The sequence below is a fragment of the Echinops telfairi genome, unplaced genomic scaffold (assembly GCF_000313985.2).
Source record: "Echinops telfairi isolate 266 unplaced genomic scaffold, ASM31398v2 ScPeMD7_8;HRSCAF=38, whole genome shotgun sequence".
Taxonomy (NCBI): Eukaryota; Metazoa; Chordata; class Mammalia; order Afrosoricida; family Tenrecidae; genus Echinops; species Echinops telfairi.
In genome coordinates this window covers 18,064,589-18,073,098 of record NW_022103905.1, presented here as the reverse complement: position 1 = coordinate 18,073,098, position 8,510 = coordinate 18,064,589, and positions in this window count along the sequence as shown.

Below are 8,510 nucleotides of genomic sequence, written 5' to 3'. Positions count from 1 at the left end.
ACAGCCTTCCATTAGAATTGAGCCCAGAATTTCATGGCAAATATTGAAAGAATGAGTGTGAAACTTGCTCAGTGTTCCCATAGCAGGCCCCCCCAGTGATGTCACTGTTCAAATATCTCCTTCCTAATTAATTGAAAGCTCAGTGAAAGAGGAGATGCGGTGCCCCCCCTGAGTCCCCCAGCAGCCCCACCTGTGTTCTGGGGGGCTCTTGAGGACGCACCATGAGATGATGGGCGAACAGAACATATCTGGGGTGCTTGAGGAACGCCGACTCTTCTTCAAATGGGGCTAACATTATTCTTGGTTCATAGCTCAGCTTCAAAACTGCCAAGTCAAGGGAAGCTGGCCCTGGCAGGACTGCCCTGCACGGCTGGATGGAGCCCGAGCATCAGCTCCCTCAAGGCAGCTGGGTAATGACATCTTCCTTAATCTCTGTCCCTTCTGGCCACTTCCCACACCTGCTATCCTGGAGGGCATCATGAGCAAGAGAGCGGGTGAATTAATTCATCTTAGAGCTAGTAATTATCCTCCCTAATTATGCCTAGGATGGTGGGGCTGTGGGGGCTGTGGGAGGGAACTCATTTAGGCAGATTCCTTGGTGTCTGCCCCCTTCATTCTAACAGAGGCCAGTGAAACAGGGGGCAGTTACTAAGGTCTCCCTCTTCTTCCTCGACGCCCCACCCCTCTCCTCACATACCTACTGCTCGTAGTTTGTACTTGATAAGGGCGGTTTTCAACCAAATTTTGGATCTGCAGCCAGAAGGGTTTGCTAGTTGGCCAGCAGAGTACACGGCGCTGCACACGAAGATAACCTGGCTGAGACCAGGGTTTCAGCTGAGAAGCTGGGCTTGTCTTCACAACTTCTCAATTAAGAGGATGTGCCTGCGAGCCAAGCCCAGGTCAGAGTGCCAAGCGGTTCCTCCAGACTCCTGCCTGTGCCCATGAGGGCCATCACCACATTGCCTGTGGCATCACTGCGATGTCATCTACCCCAGTCCTTGCTCCTAACCCTACCTGATCCATCTCAAGCGCCCCTCCGTTGTCCTGCGCTTGGATGACGTGCACAGGAGCTAACGTGTGTGGGAAGAGTTCCGTCCCTGGGAAAGAGGCCTTGGTGTTTAGGATCGCAGGCTCCGTGGTGTGAATGCTGGTGTCTCTGTGGTAGGAATTGGAGGGGATGATCGTGACAACCGAAGGTAGAAGATCTCATTTCAGCTTCACCTGTTTGTATCGACTTAAGTGAAAGTGGTGGATGGTAACTCTTCGCATGTGTGGGCAGACTTTGCAAGGGAAGGGAGTGTTAGCTACTGCTCTGTGAAAGACATTCACTCTCCCAGCTCCTTAATGCTGTTCGGACGAATCTTTTAAACCCCTCTATAGTTCTCAGGAAGAGACCGTTCCTTCTTTTCAATCCCTGTGTGGAATAAAGTGTTTGCTCTCTGCTAACCAAAAGGTTAGCAGTTTGAATCCACCCAGTGATGCGGTGGAAGAAAGAGCTGCAGAGCCCCTTCCGTAAGATTACTGTCCTTGACAACCTTCTACCCTGAGGCACATGGGACTGTCACAAGGGACCCCACAGCAACAGCTTTATTGTTGTTGTATGTTCCGTAGGAATCTGGTTTGGCAGGTCTGCCTATAACCTTTCCCCCCCTCAGATGGGGAAGATGGTGGGGGGGCTCTCTTCTCATAAACAGTTACAGTCTGAGCAACGTGCAGGGCCAGTCTACTCTGCCCTATGAGGTCATTAGGAGTTGGCATCCGCTCGATGGCAGTGAGTTTGGTTGCTTGCTTGGATGGTTTTTGGTTTCGTTTTTGGATAAGGTGAGGCAGGTGTAGGCAATGATATCAGAACATAAGCGTTTCTCCCCTGGTTCTTCTGACCCAGGGTTCTATTGCTGACAAGAGCCGTCCTCTCGAAGCACAGGCCACGTCGCAGAGCTAGTGAGTATTAGAGACCAATTCGCGCCTCCAGTGGGTATTCCAGTGTCTACACGAGGTTAGACGTTGTGCTGAGTGTTGAAGATCCTGAGAAGAAGCCCTAAGGACAACCTTTCAGGAGCGCACAGTCCCAGGAAGCCTTGGCACCTGCGTGAGGATAAGAACAGCATAGGGGTCACCTTGAACTTGCTCTGGGTTCACAAGAGGGAGCAGGAGAATCACCCTCAGGCCGATTCCCATGAAGCTGAGACAAGATACACCTCTACCCTCCAACCTTCTGTATCAATTCTGATACAAACTGTCCCTCCCAAGGGTTTTGTAATTCCTTACAATGGCCACAGAGATCTCAACAGGTCATAGTCAAGGTCAGACATCCTCAGGACACAATTCTTCGGTCAGAAGGACCTCTTCTTAGCTATGCTTATAGCCACGTTTCTCGCTGGTCCTTGGCTCCTCGGTCATTTAGCCCCATGGCCTCTTCCCTTCTCTGGCAGTGTTACAAAATTCTCGAAGTACTGCCAATAAATGTCCCAAGGGCACACCATTCTGTCAAAAGCCTCAATCCAAAGGCACTCAGCTCTAGCTCCCTGGGTCAGCAACCTTAGTTTCCTTACTTAAGTGTCTACAGGCACCCAACTAGACAAGTGAGTCTCCTGTCCAGAGATACTCAGATTTACGTGTTCTCTTGGCCAGGAAGCCCAGTGCTCTGTCTCATGCTTTGTCTCTTGGTTCTGCTGTTGTTGCTCCCCTGACACTCCCCCAGTGACAACTCTCAGTCTCCTAAATGGAGGAGGTTCTGCATGTAGGGATCTCAGAGCTCAAAGTACATGCTCGGCTTCTGGCTCCTCTTTCTTGATGATGGTGAGATTTGCTTTCTGCTGCTGAGATAGTGCATTATACCCTGCAGGATGGCAATATTGACCAATCCCCATGAACACTATTCACAATGACTCATAATGGAATCATATCACCCTATCGGCCTCTTCTTATGTTCTTGTACTCTGACCCTTCAGAAAAAAAGTCATTTGGTGGGAGTTACAAAGAACCATCTGTATTAGTCTAGGTACTTTGGAGAAACAAATCCACAGCAACTCATGTATAAGAGAGAGTTTTATGCAAAGAAAATGTGCATCACGAAAACATCCCAACCCAATGCTGCCCAAGCCCACAAGTCCAACATTAACCCATACCCAACACCAGTCCACAAAGTCCTTCACCTCACAAAACAGAGGCAATAATGCCGACTGCAGGAGGAAAGCTGAGTCAGTGAACGTGTAAGCATCTCAGCACTGGCAAGGGTCTCCACACGGCTGCTCCAGCACCCAGGGCTGCATCGGGATAGATCCATGCGGCCTCTCCTTGGGGATATCTTGTAGGAAGTCAATCTTGCAAGCTGAAGCAGGGAACTGCTAAGGCAGCTGCACCCGACGCAACCATCACAAAACAAGAGACCCGAGAACTAGAAAGGCGAGGCTTCACCACCCATTTATCCCTCTGCCTTTCAACCAGCACCACATGAGATTATCGGCCAGGCTGGCACAATTAACTAACTCACCATCTATAGCTATAAGAACCATATCAAGGAAATCACTGCACCATAGCTAGTCGTTTCAAAACAATGCACAATGCGCTATGCAGAAGGCATGTGTGATCCCACATTTCCTCTGAAGAGCATGCCTCTCCTTTGTTTTAAAAAAAATCAACTGAGTTTGTGTAAGGGTTCTGTGTCAAAAGCTATTCCCCAACAAGTATCCCTGAATTCTTTCCCGAAGGAACAATTTAGGCTACACAAGAAAAAAGTTGAGTGCACCACTACTTATTTATGTCATTCTATTAATCCAGAAACCCAGGAAGGCGCGGCAAGAGCTGTGGGAATATGTCTAGCATCGTGTACACACTGGACTGTGACAGTGCTATTTTATGTCAACTTGGACCTGGGTGAAAGTACAGAGGTGCAGTCCAAACGATCGATCAGGACACAGCCTGATGATGCCTCCATGAAGGTCAGGCTTTCTTTTTCTTTTTTTAAGAGAGATAGAGACACTGGGAACCTCTATTGCTCGATCTCTGGCCCTTGTCTTCTGGCTTGCTTGCATTCTGTGACCGCCACGAGGGCCAGCCCTAGGTGGATTGCCAAGCCTGGGAGCTGTTGCAGCCCTGCCGTGTCCCCACTGACCTTAGAACCACATGACTCCACACTCACTGACCTGTGACCTCCCACTGACCTGTGACCTCCTTGCTTCCCATTTCACCTTTTCGGTTCATCAGCCTGCAGGCTCTGTGGGTCTGAAGAGGACTTCAGTTAGCATCGGGCTCATGGACTTGAGTTGGACTGGACTGAGACACCCTTGCGATATAAAATCACTTCCTGATATAAAATACTTTCATATGAGTGTCACGGGATTTGTTTCTCTAGTCAACCCAGCCTAACACAATGACTATCTTTGAGGCCATAATTCTGTTCATGTACTCTCCTCCCCTTTGCCTAGCCAACCTTGAATACAAGACTGTCCTTTAATCCAGTGTCCTTCACTCCCATTGGCTGTCAGTGCTCATAAGGAGTTGGGGCATTCTTTTTCATTCCCAACCAAAAAAAAAAAGCTTATTTTTATTTCGGAATTTGAGTGGCTATGAAAATTTGGCATTTTTATTTTTCTTGGATTTCAGTTCACTTGGTGATTTGGAATCTTTCTGTAATGAACTTAACTATTTGGATGGAGAAGTCAAGAGAAAGGCATGACTGTCCTCTCTCAATAAACAAGCCTCCGTGGAATTGAAGCAATGCTTCTCAGAGCTTCTAGAAGCACAAAGAGACTGGAGCACATTGGGTCCCGGAAAGCAGGATGCTTGCTGTCGTGGAGATGTAGACACAAAACTTGGAGGGTTCTTATTATGTCAGGGACACAAATGCTTTGGGACATTTGTTGAAAGCTATGATCACTGTCTCAGAAAAACGCACCATGTGCACATACAATGCTACAGACGATTCTCAAAACTCATGGCCCCCCCCCCAATTTGGAAACTATTTCTGAGCCTTGGCTAAAACAAACAAACTTAAAAAAAAAATCTTACAAAAATGCTGTGATCCAGAGCTAAATTCAACGCTACCTGTGTAAGAACGTAGATGTCCCGGCTCTGTCTGGGAAAGGCTTTTGGGGGAGCTGGAAAATGCTGACCTGCTCCCTAAAAATATTAGGGAGTTTCCAAAAATTCCATCGTCTGTGATTCCATTTCCATGGACTTTTTGATCACCCCTCATCTGACCCATAAGCAACAGGACCCAGGGAGGCCTGGACAAAGTCGCCCAAAATGGCCCTCTGGGTGCTACTTCTCACACTCACATTAGACAGTCGGTAGCCCCAGTGAATACTTTTCAATTTATTTAAGATGAATTGACTTGAATTCCTCATCTGGGCATCCTGTCCTTGCTGCCCTGTAAATCCCACCACCTGTCATCAGGCATGGTGAACGACGACACACCAGGAGTCCCAGACAAGTAAGTCAGCTTGGAGAAGGATGTAGCATTTTATTTGTAAAAGAAACTCAAAGACTTCCAGCAATTGTGCATGAACATCTGAAAACCAGATAGAAGAAAATCAGAAACACTCTAAGCAATGAAGACCCAGTTTATTTTGCTTTGCTTTTACCAGCCATGTACAAAGTTCAAGGTACACTTAACGATGTCACCTGTTTAAAATCAAGAATTACAGCATCTGAAAAGCTTTCTCCCTCCACAAATGTCCAGTCCATGTATGTGCTAGATTCCATGGAGACAAAAGTGAGCAGGGCATACGAGGATGTGTCCTCACAGGATGGACTATAGAGACCACCATGCTAGTCCTTCAGTAGATGAAGAAAGCCCAGTAAGAGGGCAAAGACCTTGACCGCTCTCACACAGATTTAGGGGCTGACTTAGGACTAGCCTTTAGGGCTTCTAGCTTTCTAAGAGCACAATCATCTAAGGATTTGGTGGTGAAATTAAAGAGGGTAGAATACTCCCCCCAAGCAATTGTTCAACTTCTAGTGTCTTTGGCACCAGTCCTTGGCTGAGGGCTAGAAATGGTGAAATATGTGGCACCCAATCTGTCCCTCTAAGACCCATCAGATGATGTGATACAACTAAACTTGGTGATACAAGTAAATGATTTTGACGTGGTTGCTTTTTTATATTGGCAAAGCCAGATCTAACCAGAGAGAGAGAGGTTAGGTTACTGTTGATAGGTGCCATCAAGTGTTGCTTGTGTGTTGCTTTGATGCTGAAAGCTATGCCCCTGGCATTTCAAACACCAGTGGGGTTACCCATGGTGAACAGGTTTCAGCAGAGCTTACAGACTAAGAAAAGACTACAAAGAGGACTAGACTGTCCACCTCTGAGGAATCAGCTATGAGAATCCTTATGGAAAGACAGTGAGAGAGAGAGAGAGAGAGAGAACGAGAGAGAGAGAGAGAGGGAACAGAGAGAGGAGACAGAGAGAGAGCGAGAGGAGAGGAGAGAGAGAGGTGAGAGGACAAAGAAAGAGAGATCTTAATTTAGAGGATCAAAGCTGATTCTTTGGAGGGAAAGTAGGAAGCCAGGAGAAGAAGGAGTCAAATACCAACAGTAAAAACAGAGCAGAAGTGGAACCACATTTCGGTGGCAGAAGTGCGTTGTAAACCACAGCACCCTTGGAGACCCAAGCATTTGCAGAGCCCAGGCTCTGTTAGCATTGGAAGGGTGGTGGGAGGATACTATTGGAAAGTTCCGTTACCCAGGGGAGGAGGTGGGGGAAGGGAATCACCCTGGCTATAAATACTTCTGGTGAGAGAATTTCTAACACATTGTGTGCCTGGGGCTTGCAGGTGGGTCTTTGAAATCTTTCCCCAGGGTTTGGCAACAGTGTGGTGCCTCTGTGCATGCTTTTATTGATGGATCCATTAGAAAGTGACATGATTTGCTTACTCAGATTCTGTTTAATTTGCATCTTAATGCCCTATCATTAGGCTATAAATACAGACATAGGGGATTGAGTCATTTAGAATTTCCCTCTGGGGATTTGGTGATGCGGGACTGCTGTGGTGGGAGCCTGCAGCCTGGGAAGGAGGGTGTTTAAGCAGAGGAGCCTCACTTGGGGAAGTGTTTGGGAATAAGCTCTCTTCTGCAGCATCAAGATCTGCATACATCTCAAGTGGTAAGATGGCAGTGGGTCTCCAAGAAGTGTGTGTGTGTGTGTGTGTGTGTGTGTTCACTGTGATTTGTGCCTACAGAGCTTTGTAGACAATGTCACAGCTCTGTCTTCCAGATCACATGCAATTATACATTGGAACAATCGGTGTGTCCATCTCTGATTTATGCACCTTGTTGTTGTTGTAGCTACCTTTGAGCCAGTCCGGGTCTCATGGGGACTCCATGCACCACGGCAGGGAATACTGCCCAGTCTTTCCTGGTCCATGAGATTGGACCGTTGTGCTGCATAAGGTTCTTATGGACTGGTTTTGAGCACCTGAGAAATGAACCTTAAGGAAAACTATGGAAGGCAGGCATCCCTAAGTTTAAATATCCAAATCTCAGTGTGCTCCTATCTAGAAAATAGATATACTGGTTCACCTGAAAAATTGCTGTGATGATTAAATGAGATAATATATGTAGACTGCCTACCATGGTAAGTGAATCAGCAGGTGCCTTTAAAAGAAAAAAAAGGAAGAAGAATGAACACTCCCTACTTTTCTTGTGGTTCCTCGTGTGGCTTCAGAACATCGCCAGCTCCCAAATGGAGACTCCAGGGACTAAATGCAGGGCTCCTGACATCCCAAGCACCCATTTCTCAGCCCCACTTTCCTGAATGGAATTTGATAGCCTAGAATAGCTGTGAATTGTAAAAGGGCCAAGGAGTAACAAATGAGTTGTCTCAGCCTGTACAGGAGAGTCGTATCCTCTACCTTCTCCCCAAAGATGAGAGCCGCAGCTGCTTGGACATAAGATGAAGGGCGGGGGGCACACTGCAGGGGAGCTAGGTCCACCTTCTCAGGTTCAAGATGCAGATACCACGGTGAGGCAAAGGAGGCAGGATGGGCCCAACTCCATGCAGCCATTTAGCTGCAGAATTTAGACAGAAAACTCATACCACCTGTTTTTATAGAGAGTTCATACTCTTCAAGTGACTTTTAATAGGACTTATTACTTTTGATCTGCAACTTTGAGAAGACAAGGAAAGTACTATTAAGCCCATTTGACAGAAGAACCAACTGAAGTTAAAGGAAGCATGCTCACGGCTATATAACCCCTAGGCCTGAAACCTGAGTCCAGTGTCCCTCTCAAGCCCTTGCTGAGCTGTCAATGCTATTTGGGTTAGTTCTGGATGGCCTGTCCATAGCCCAACACCAAAGCACTTGACCTATCGAAGAGCTACTCACCTTTGTAAAAAAAAAAAAAAAAAAAAGAATGATGGTCAGATGAATCCCAAAAGACAAAGGGGCAGTGTCTACAGGTACATTCTGTGGAAGACTTAAGTTCCAAGGACTTTTCCTTTTCCAAGGACTTTTCCTAGGACTTTTCCTTTCTGACCTTCTGCAGGGCAGAAATATGTGGTCCACCG